Source organism: Vulpes vulpes, chromosome 15 (assembly GCF_048418805.1).
Source record: "Vulpes vulpes isolate BD-2025 chromosome 15, VulVul3, whole genome shotgun sequence".
In the NCBI taxonomy this organism is placed as follows: domain Eukaryota; kingdom Metazoa; phylum Chordata; class Mammalia; order Carnivora; family Canidae; genus Vulpes; species Vulpes vulpes.
Genome location: NC_132794.1, coordinates 94,219,221 through 94,227,299, shown reverse-complemented (window position 1 = coordinate 94,227,299; position 8,079 = coordinate 94,219,221).

Below are 8,079 nucleotides of genomic sequence, written 5' to 3'. Positions count from 1 at the left end.
TGCTGAGATGCCTGTGGGATGCGCAGCAGACTCATCCAAAGATGAGTTGGAGCTATTCACTGGCTAATGGGCATCACGTCAAACCTCATTAACAGCAACATGCCTGATTTCAAATTTGTGATCATTTGGACACAGATGAAACTCAAGTTGACATGTGAGCTTTCAATGAAAACAGTTTGTTACATGAACTGCGATGTGAAAGGGTGATGGGCAAGAGGGATAATTAACCTCCTTTGAAAACGTCCCACCGATTTCAAGAACTTGGCATGACGTTAGCTCCTCTCTCTCTGCATCCAAACAATGTCACTAGCAACGCTTGCTGTCTCACCTCAGCACAGACGCAGTGGACCCTCCTCCTCATAACATGTTGTCGGTCGCTAATAGGTGCTGTGGCATGTGCTTAAAATAGCAACAGCGACTCTTCTTCCTTCCAATGACCAGTCCAAACCACCATCCTCTCTCTCTGTATGGGGCCTTCTCAGCCCACAAAACTTCCCCGAAAGCAACTAGATCCTGCGCCACCCATGTGCCATGTGCAGGCTCCCTTGAACGATGAGTTCTGCCCCATGCCCACTCTTACAGCACTAACTAGACACGAAGTACTTGAAGACCAAAAACGGGTCGTACTTATGGCGATTTGACCCATAGGTCACCGAGAACTGTAGGTTGGCTAACTGAAAGAGAAGTGCAATTTTCTAGCAAAATCTTTACATATGGATATTATGAAATATTAGGAAGCAATTTTAAAAAGATGAGTTGGAGCTATATATATTCATTGATCTGGAAAGACACCCATTTCAGTTTTAGTGGGGGAAATTGATACACGTCGTGTGATCCTACATTTGAAGAAAAATACTTGTTGGGGTATTTTGTAAACATTTAAATGTGTTTGAGAGTGGAGAAGAGTATAGACACCAAACCGTTAATGTTTGTTTTCTCAGTTTAGGGGATGGAGGGAGGAGTCCGCCGTTTCCTTTGCAGGCTCTGTGCTGTTAGGTGTGTTGAAATGAGCATTCATTACTTTCTAATTGAGGGGGAGTCAGTAAACGCTACACATTGGGCTTTACACGTTGTGCAAAGTCCAGCTATGTCAGACTTTGCACTAACCCACACAGCACTGCCTCTTTTCCATGAGGCTGAAGGTCAAGCCCGGGTACGGAGGGACCTAGCAGATTATGTGTTCCTCCTGCCACCTCATGCGGCATCCACACAGTCTCCCTAGGGAACTTTTTAAGAGATCTTCTTAAGAACTCCACAGCCCCCTGCATTCCTACCTTTGAGATTCCATCCCATCACGTGCTTCTCCCCGGGGGTGACCATGAGTGGATCTGTTTCTTGCATTCCAAGAGCCCTGTAGGAAACAGGAGATAAGCTGTTTTTCTTTCCAGATGCACTCTCCACCCCCTCCACCTTGCTCAGTGCCTCCCAGAGGCTGGCATCCATGGACTGCATCAATGAGACTTCCTCACCCACTGGGTTGGGTTCAGCCAGCAGGAAACCTGAGGACAAGAGGCCAGAGCAGGCTGGGCCTTCACCCCCAGCTCCGTCGCAGCCCAGCCCCAGATTAACAACAGCTGCATTGCTCTACTGAAAATCACAACTCCTGTTGGCAGCCCTTCTGCAACTGTCACTTGCTTGGGGTGTGGTTTCTGCCTCATGTCGGGTGGGGGACAAGTGTGGGAAGAGATTCTTGCTGGTCTTAGTCCCAAGGTGCTTTCCATCCCTTGCTGGTTTCTTCAAACCCCCACCCTTGTGACCTGTCCCTTCACTGTACTCTCTTCAATCCTCCTCTTAAGGGTGTGCCATCTGCTTCCTGCTCAGACTCTGAGCCTCTTCAGGGCTCTCTGCTTCTAGCAAAGGGCTGCGGGGGGCTCCAACACAGAACCAGAGCTGTCTGCAAACCCTGTCCCTGCCATGAGAAGCTTCTCCATGCCAGAGACAAGTACACCTTGGAAATACCTCTCTCCAGCAGATTGCCCTGAACCTAGGGGGGCAGGGGCTTTGAACCATGATGTCTCTCGTTTCTCTGATCCACTAGCCATGGAGAGTTGGCAAATAAGCCCAACTCACCTCCCAGCAGTCCATTTGAACATAAGAATCTAGGCGAGCTAACAGAGATGGAAATCTCCATGCATCCGCACAGGCTAGAAACAGGGGTGCTGTGAAGCCAGCCACTGTAGCCAAATCACTCCCAGAGCAAAGTTCTGCTCCTGTGCCTCTCACCCAGCGGGTGTCAATCAGGCAGAGAACAGGGAGAGAACAGATGCAAACAAGCCAACTAAAAATACACCCGTAGCAGACTTCGTTAAATGTGCAGGAACATTCTCAGTCCCTGGGGCAATGATGGGACCTCCGGATCTCAAGAGGCAGAAGAGGGATGGCAACTAAAGTAAAACCCAGTATAAAAACAATAGCAGTCATGACAAAAATATACACCCAATACGAAAAGAAATCCAAAACTGTTCATGATCAAATCCTATGGGATACTAACACCTAATTATTAATCAAGTTGAACCAGAATGAGCTATGGCCTCGGAATCAGCTTCCTTCCACTGTCCGAGCCCATCATTCACCCTGTGTGTGCTACTAACCCCATGCTCTCCAGGAGATGCGAAAGGGGGCCCATGTCAGGACTGCTTCCAGACAACGCAGGAGGCTCCAACCAGGTGAGGCCTGAAGGCCAGGCACAGATGACGACAGACAAGCAAACAACCCCTCCACCAGCACCCACCACACTCCCAGCAGCAAGAAAGCAAAGGATGTTCCTGACTCGGGTTTAGAACCACCAGGAAAATAAAAGACTGGTTTTATATCCATGAAGGCCAATGTATTACCTTTATTTGAATGAAAACACTGGTTGCATGTTGTAGAAGTTCCGATTAAACTGGCTGAAGCAGGACTGATTGGCTCGTAGAACTGAAAAGTCTAAAGGTATTTCTGGCATAGCTGGATCTAGGTACTCAATGGATGTCACAAGGAGTCTCCAGGTCTCTGCCTTTCAGATCTGCTTTCCTTGGTGGGACTTGATTCTCACTACTCATGGGTGCCCCCCAGAAGCTCCATACCTGTTGTTTAGCAACTCCAGAGGAAAGTACATGCTGGTTCCACAAGAGTGCCCACAATAGTATTGGATTTGAGTTTTAATGGTGTGACTGTGTCACCTGCCCATCTGTATGTAACCAATCTCTGTGGCTAGGAGAATGGAATGCTCTAATTAGCCAGGTCTGGGTCACATGCTCACCCCTGAGTCTTGGAATAGTCTCGCATATAGTAGGCATTCTGAAAATGTATGTCGAATGCACGAATGAATGAAGGGCCCAGAGATGTGAAAGTTCATGCTACACTGGGAATCAGTGACTTAGCTACTGTGGGTCAAAAAATGTGATGGGAAAGCCAAGAATGAACAGATAGTATGGGATATGGTGGCCACAGGTAAGGTACTTGACCAATTGGTCTACATGCTACAGGACACGTGGAGAAGCCCAGATGCGCCATCTGCCTTCTGGAGCTTACAGCCTCATAAGAGTCATGTAGCAGCCATCCACATGTTATGGCACAAGGGAGATGCTCCTGTAGGGGCAGAGGATGTCTTCCCACCTGGAGAGGAACAGGGCATCAGAAACCTTTGGTGCGAGGAGTATATGCTCCATTTGGGGTTGGTGAGCACGAAGAGTTTGGACAGGTGAAAGCAAGGACAAGCACTTGGGGCAGAAACGCTGCACCATGGGGAGGGGTTGGGGTGGGTGCGTCCTGCGAGGACAGGCCTATGAGGGGCCCCCGGGAGGTGGAACTCTAAATGGGCTCCGGAGGCCCCAGGGGAGGTGGGGGAAGGCTAGGGCTCCGGGGCCGAGGACTCAGAGCTTTATTCCGTTCGCTGTGGCGCACTGCTGCTGCTTCTTGAGCCAGTTCCTCTCAGTCACCAGCCTGAAAATAGAATCTGCCTTTTCTTGGGGCTTAGCAACTCAAATTCTTGGTTTTAGGAACTCGGCAGGATCTCATCTCCCTGGCTGCTGCTACAGGAGCCAGGAACCCCGATTCCTCTCCAGGGGCAGCCTCCTCAGGCTGCAAATCGCCCTCCCTCTGACTTTCAACCACTTCCAGGGACCACGGCAGAGCTCAGAGAGCCAGGCTTGGCGCCATGCGTGATACACGCAGCTCTAACTGACTATTGAAACCGACAAGCTGTTAATCCGGTGGCTGCCAGCAAAGCCCCATTCTCTCCACTGTTTAATCTTCACTTATAATGACAAAATTCATATGTTCCTGAGCTGCTCTCAGCACCCCCCCCCACCTCCTTCCCCAGACCTCTCCTGCAGTCCTGGCACAGGGGAGGCGTTCACAGCCCCCGCTTTCCCTCCCAGCACCCCCCCCCCCATGGTCCTCTAACTGAGGCGTACCAGAAAGTCTTGGTCAAAGCCAGAAAGGATATCACTTGACGGGGGTAAAGTCTGTGCCGGGGAAGGCATGGATACTCAAGGATCCTTGTGGGGGTTTGCCCACCCTGCCAGTGATTGGTCCAGTAGGCTCGGAGAACTTGCTCGGTTCGATGACATTGGCCTTTGCTGGCCCCCAGGGCAGGGCCCCTGAGCAGCGGAGAGCCTTGTCAAGAGCTTCCTGGGGGTAACAGAGGAGCATCCCCAGAGTCAGTGTTGCCTCCACCCCCAGTGAGCAGCTTTACCTGGGACTCACAGAGCCAGCACTCACCTGGCTGAGTTAGAGGTGCCTCGCTGTCCCCCTCACATCAGAGGAACCACAAGCACAGGGCAGACTGGGACCTCATTGCTCTCACTGTCTTTCTGTCTGTCGCCTGCTCTTTGCCCACCACGAGGCCTTCAGTGGCACCTGAGACCCTACTCAGACTGGACCCTCCCCTTCTCTGCGGTCCTGTTCTTCATATACCCCCACTTCCAGGCACATGGAGATGCCTACTGTGGTCCCAGGTACCTCCTGTCCTCCTCATCCCTCTGCTCCCCATGACAACCTCCATCAGGCCACCCATCCTGCCACCATCCCCTGCTGAGAAGTGCCAGCTCTCCAGTTCCTCCCTAACTTGCGATCTCAAATGTTACTCTTCTGCAAAGCCTTCCCAGGTTCCTGAGCTCACCTGGGAGCCCTTCCTCCAAACTCCTATGGCAATGTTTGTGTTTCTGTGGACACCTCTGTTCTCCTTTGTATTGCAACAGCACAGCATGGAGTTTAGAAAGTAAAGTTTGCTGTGCGGCCCTAGAAGATGGCTCTACCTTAATTTCCTAATCCATGGGAATAGTATTCCTACCTCAGAGGGTTGTTGAAAAAAAATGACGGGGCCAGTATCTTAAAGCATGTATCTGGTGTACAGTGACTGTTTAAAAAACAGCAGGTGTCTTACCATTGTTAGGATGGTTGTTACTATAAATATCCTATTTCTCTTACTGTGCTGTGTGTTCCTTCAGGACAAGACAATGTCTTATTCCTACTGGAATCCCTCTCATTGCCCAGTATATTTTCTGGCATGTGGTATGCACTGATTAGTTGATAAATGAGTGAATACGCAAAAAAAAAAAAAAAGAATAAATTGCATAGGACTGGCTTTTCTGCTTGGATTAATTAATATTTTAACTCTTTTTCCTATTGGCCCTTCTTTACACACATTCAAATACTCCTCCCCCCATATCCCCTCATATATAGACAGTGTAGGCATATCAGATGCCTTAGTCATCGAAGGAGGGCAGAAATAAGCCTCTGGGGAGAACGGCAAGGCTACTTTTCTGGATCCATGCTGCACAGAACACTGCAACTCGTTCTTCTCATCATTCCGTTATTTCACTCATTTAGTCAACAAACATTTGCTTAGCACTTACTCTGCACCAGACCCTGGGCTAGGTTCCAGGGCAAGATAGGCATCATCTGGCCCTCACGGTGCTTGAATCTAGCAGAGAAGACAGACCTTATGATGAACTCAAAGAGCTGCAAAATTATAACTATGACATAGGCCATGAGAGTGTCATTTAATAGGATCAGCTGGCCTATCTGGGAAGGGCAAGCAAACAGCAGTACACAGCCCAGGAGCCCTTCTTTCTTATTTATAGCACTTCCTGTGTGACTGTACCCCAGGGCTTGCCACTCATATGAAAGACCATTCAAATGATGCTTCCCACCAAAACTGTGCAATGCAGAAGCCTGAGAAAGACTTCTGGCAGAAGGCATCCTGGGCTGAGCCCAACAGAATGAGTAGGAGTCAACCAGAAGGAGCAGAAGAGAATATTCCAGCCTGTGTCATGGCCCTGAGGCAGGAAGAAGCAAGGTGCCTTATATGACCAGAAGGAAGACTGCCATTGCTGAATCATAGAACACCAGAGACAGGAGTAGGGCAATGAGACTGGAGGGGACACAGGTACCAGACAATGTGGGGTTTTGCTAGTCATGCAGAGGATCTGTGTCTTACTCTGCAAGTGGAAGGAAGGTGGACAGGGTCTTTCATCTCAAAGCCCAGCTTCCCAAGAACTTTCCCATTAGGGGCACCCATTCATAACACTGACCCAGTTGGGATGGGCCTGACCTTCCATTTCCCTTCTGTCTCCTGACCTATAAAGCCCCTTCCTTGAGCCAGAACCAAGCCTCAAGATCTGCCCCCACCTAATAAGCACACCTGGTCATTAGGGGCACACGGGTCCCCCTAGCTCCAACTCCACTTCTGGAAACTTCCTGAGTTGTGTCATTCAGCAAACACAGATGAAATTTGTTGGAGGAATTCTTTTCTGGGAATTAAAGCAAATCCAGAGTGAGAGAGAGCATGGTTCCAAATAAAGATGGGAATGACTGAACCTGTCTTCTGGACAAAGCTCCCCAGATTCCTGAGCTGCTCTTCAACCTTCTACCATCCTGGCTCCACCACCCCTGGGAAGCCCAGAGTTTTGCCCCCACCACTTCATCAGGGACTCCCAGAATCAGCAATGATACTCCTGAAGCAGCTCAGCCAAAACCAAGGACAGGGGCATGTTTCCTCCACGTACTGATTCACACACACACACACACACACACACACACACCACCACCACCACCACCCCCTCCACCCCCCCCCCCAACCCACCCCCACCCCCGAGTAGCACAGTCTCAGAGCAGCATGTTGGTAATTTGTGTTGAATCTGATCAGCTTAGCCTTCTGAATTTCTTGAAAGCTGGGCTTTCTCTGAGCCAGTGGTTCTCAAATTTTTGAGTGTTAGCCCCTCCAGAGGGTTCTACTTTCCTTTAGGAGAACCCAGAAGTAAATGTGTCAGATCATTTCACAGGGTTTATGGGCTCCCTCAACCCATCCTTGGATACCCTCCTCCTGAGTAGCTTCAGATGACACCCTGCCCTAAGCCTCCACTTGCAATGGCAGAGCAGGCTTTGGACACCTGGAAACCCTCTAAGACAGCTTCTCCCACCCTATTCCTGAGACAGAAGGTTCTTTTCTTCTCTCTTCTCACTTCCTAGAACCCATACCTATGTTTTCAAGTCTACAACCAGAGATTCCAATGGATGAGTCTTAGGAAAATACCAACTGTGAAAATCCCAGAAGTATCCCCAAAGCAAATCTTTGCTACATCTCTAGCCTTTGCCCAAACCAACATGAAAATTCCTCTGTAGGATTTTAATATGGACTGTGCAAGAAAAAAAAGAAAAGGGAGGGAGAACTTTGGGAAATAGGTTTGGAAAACAGTGAATTTAACAAAGTTAATTCTGTTTTCTTTGTTCAGTACTTCTCAGAGCCTTTCATATGTTAATGTGTTACCTGGGCCTATTTGACCACAGAACCCTTTTCACAGAGCTTCTCAGTGGTACACAGAAATAACTTATGTATTGCCATCCCAAGCCCTTTCCAATACCAGCACAGAATTAAGTAGCTCCTCCAAAGGGCCCCTACTCTCCCTCTGGGGAGCTGGGAGCAGAGATTTGAAACAAATGCATTGGTTGATGGAAAGCAGTGATTTTCATCCTTGGCTACATATCAGAATTATTTGAGGAGCTTTAAAAAACATACTTCTGCCCCAACTCTACCTCCAGAAAGTCTAGGTCTTTTGTCTGGGGTGCGGTTTTTTTTTTTTTTTAAACTGTCCT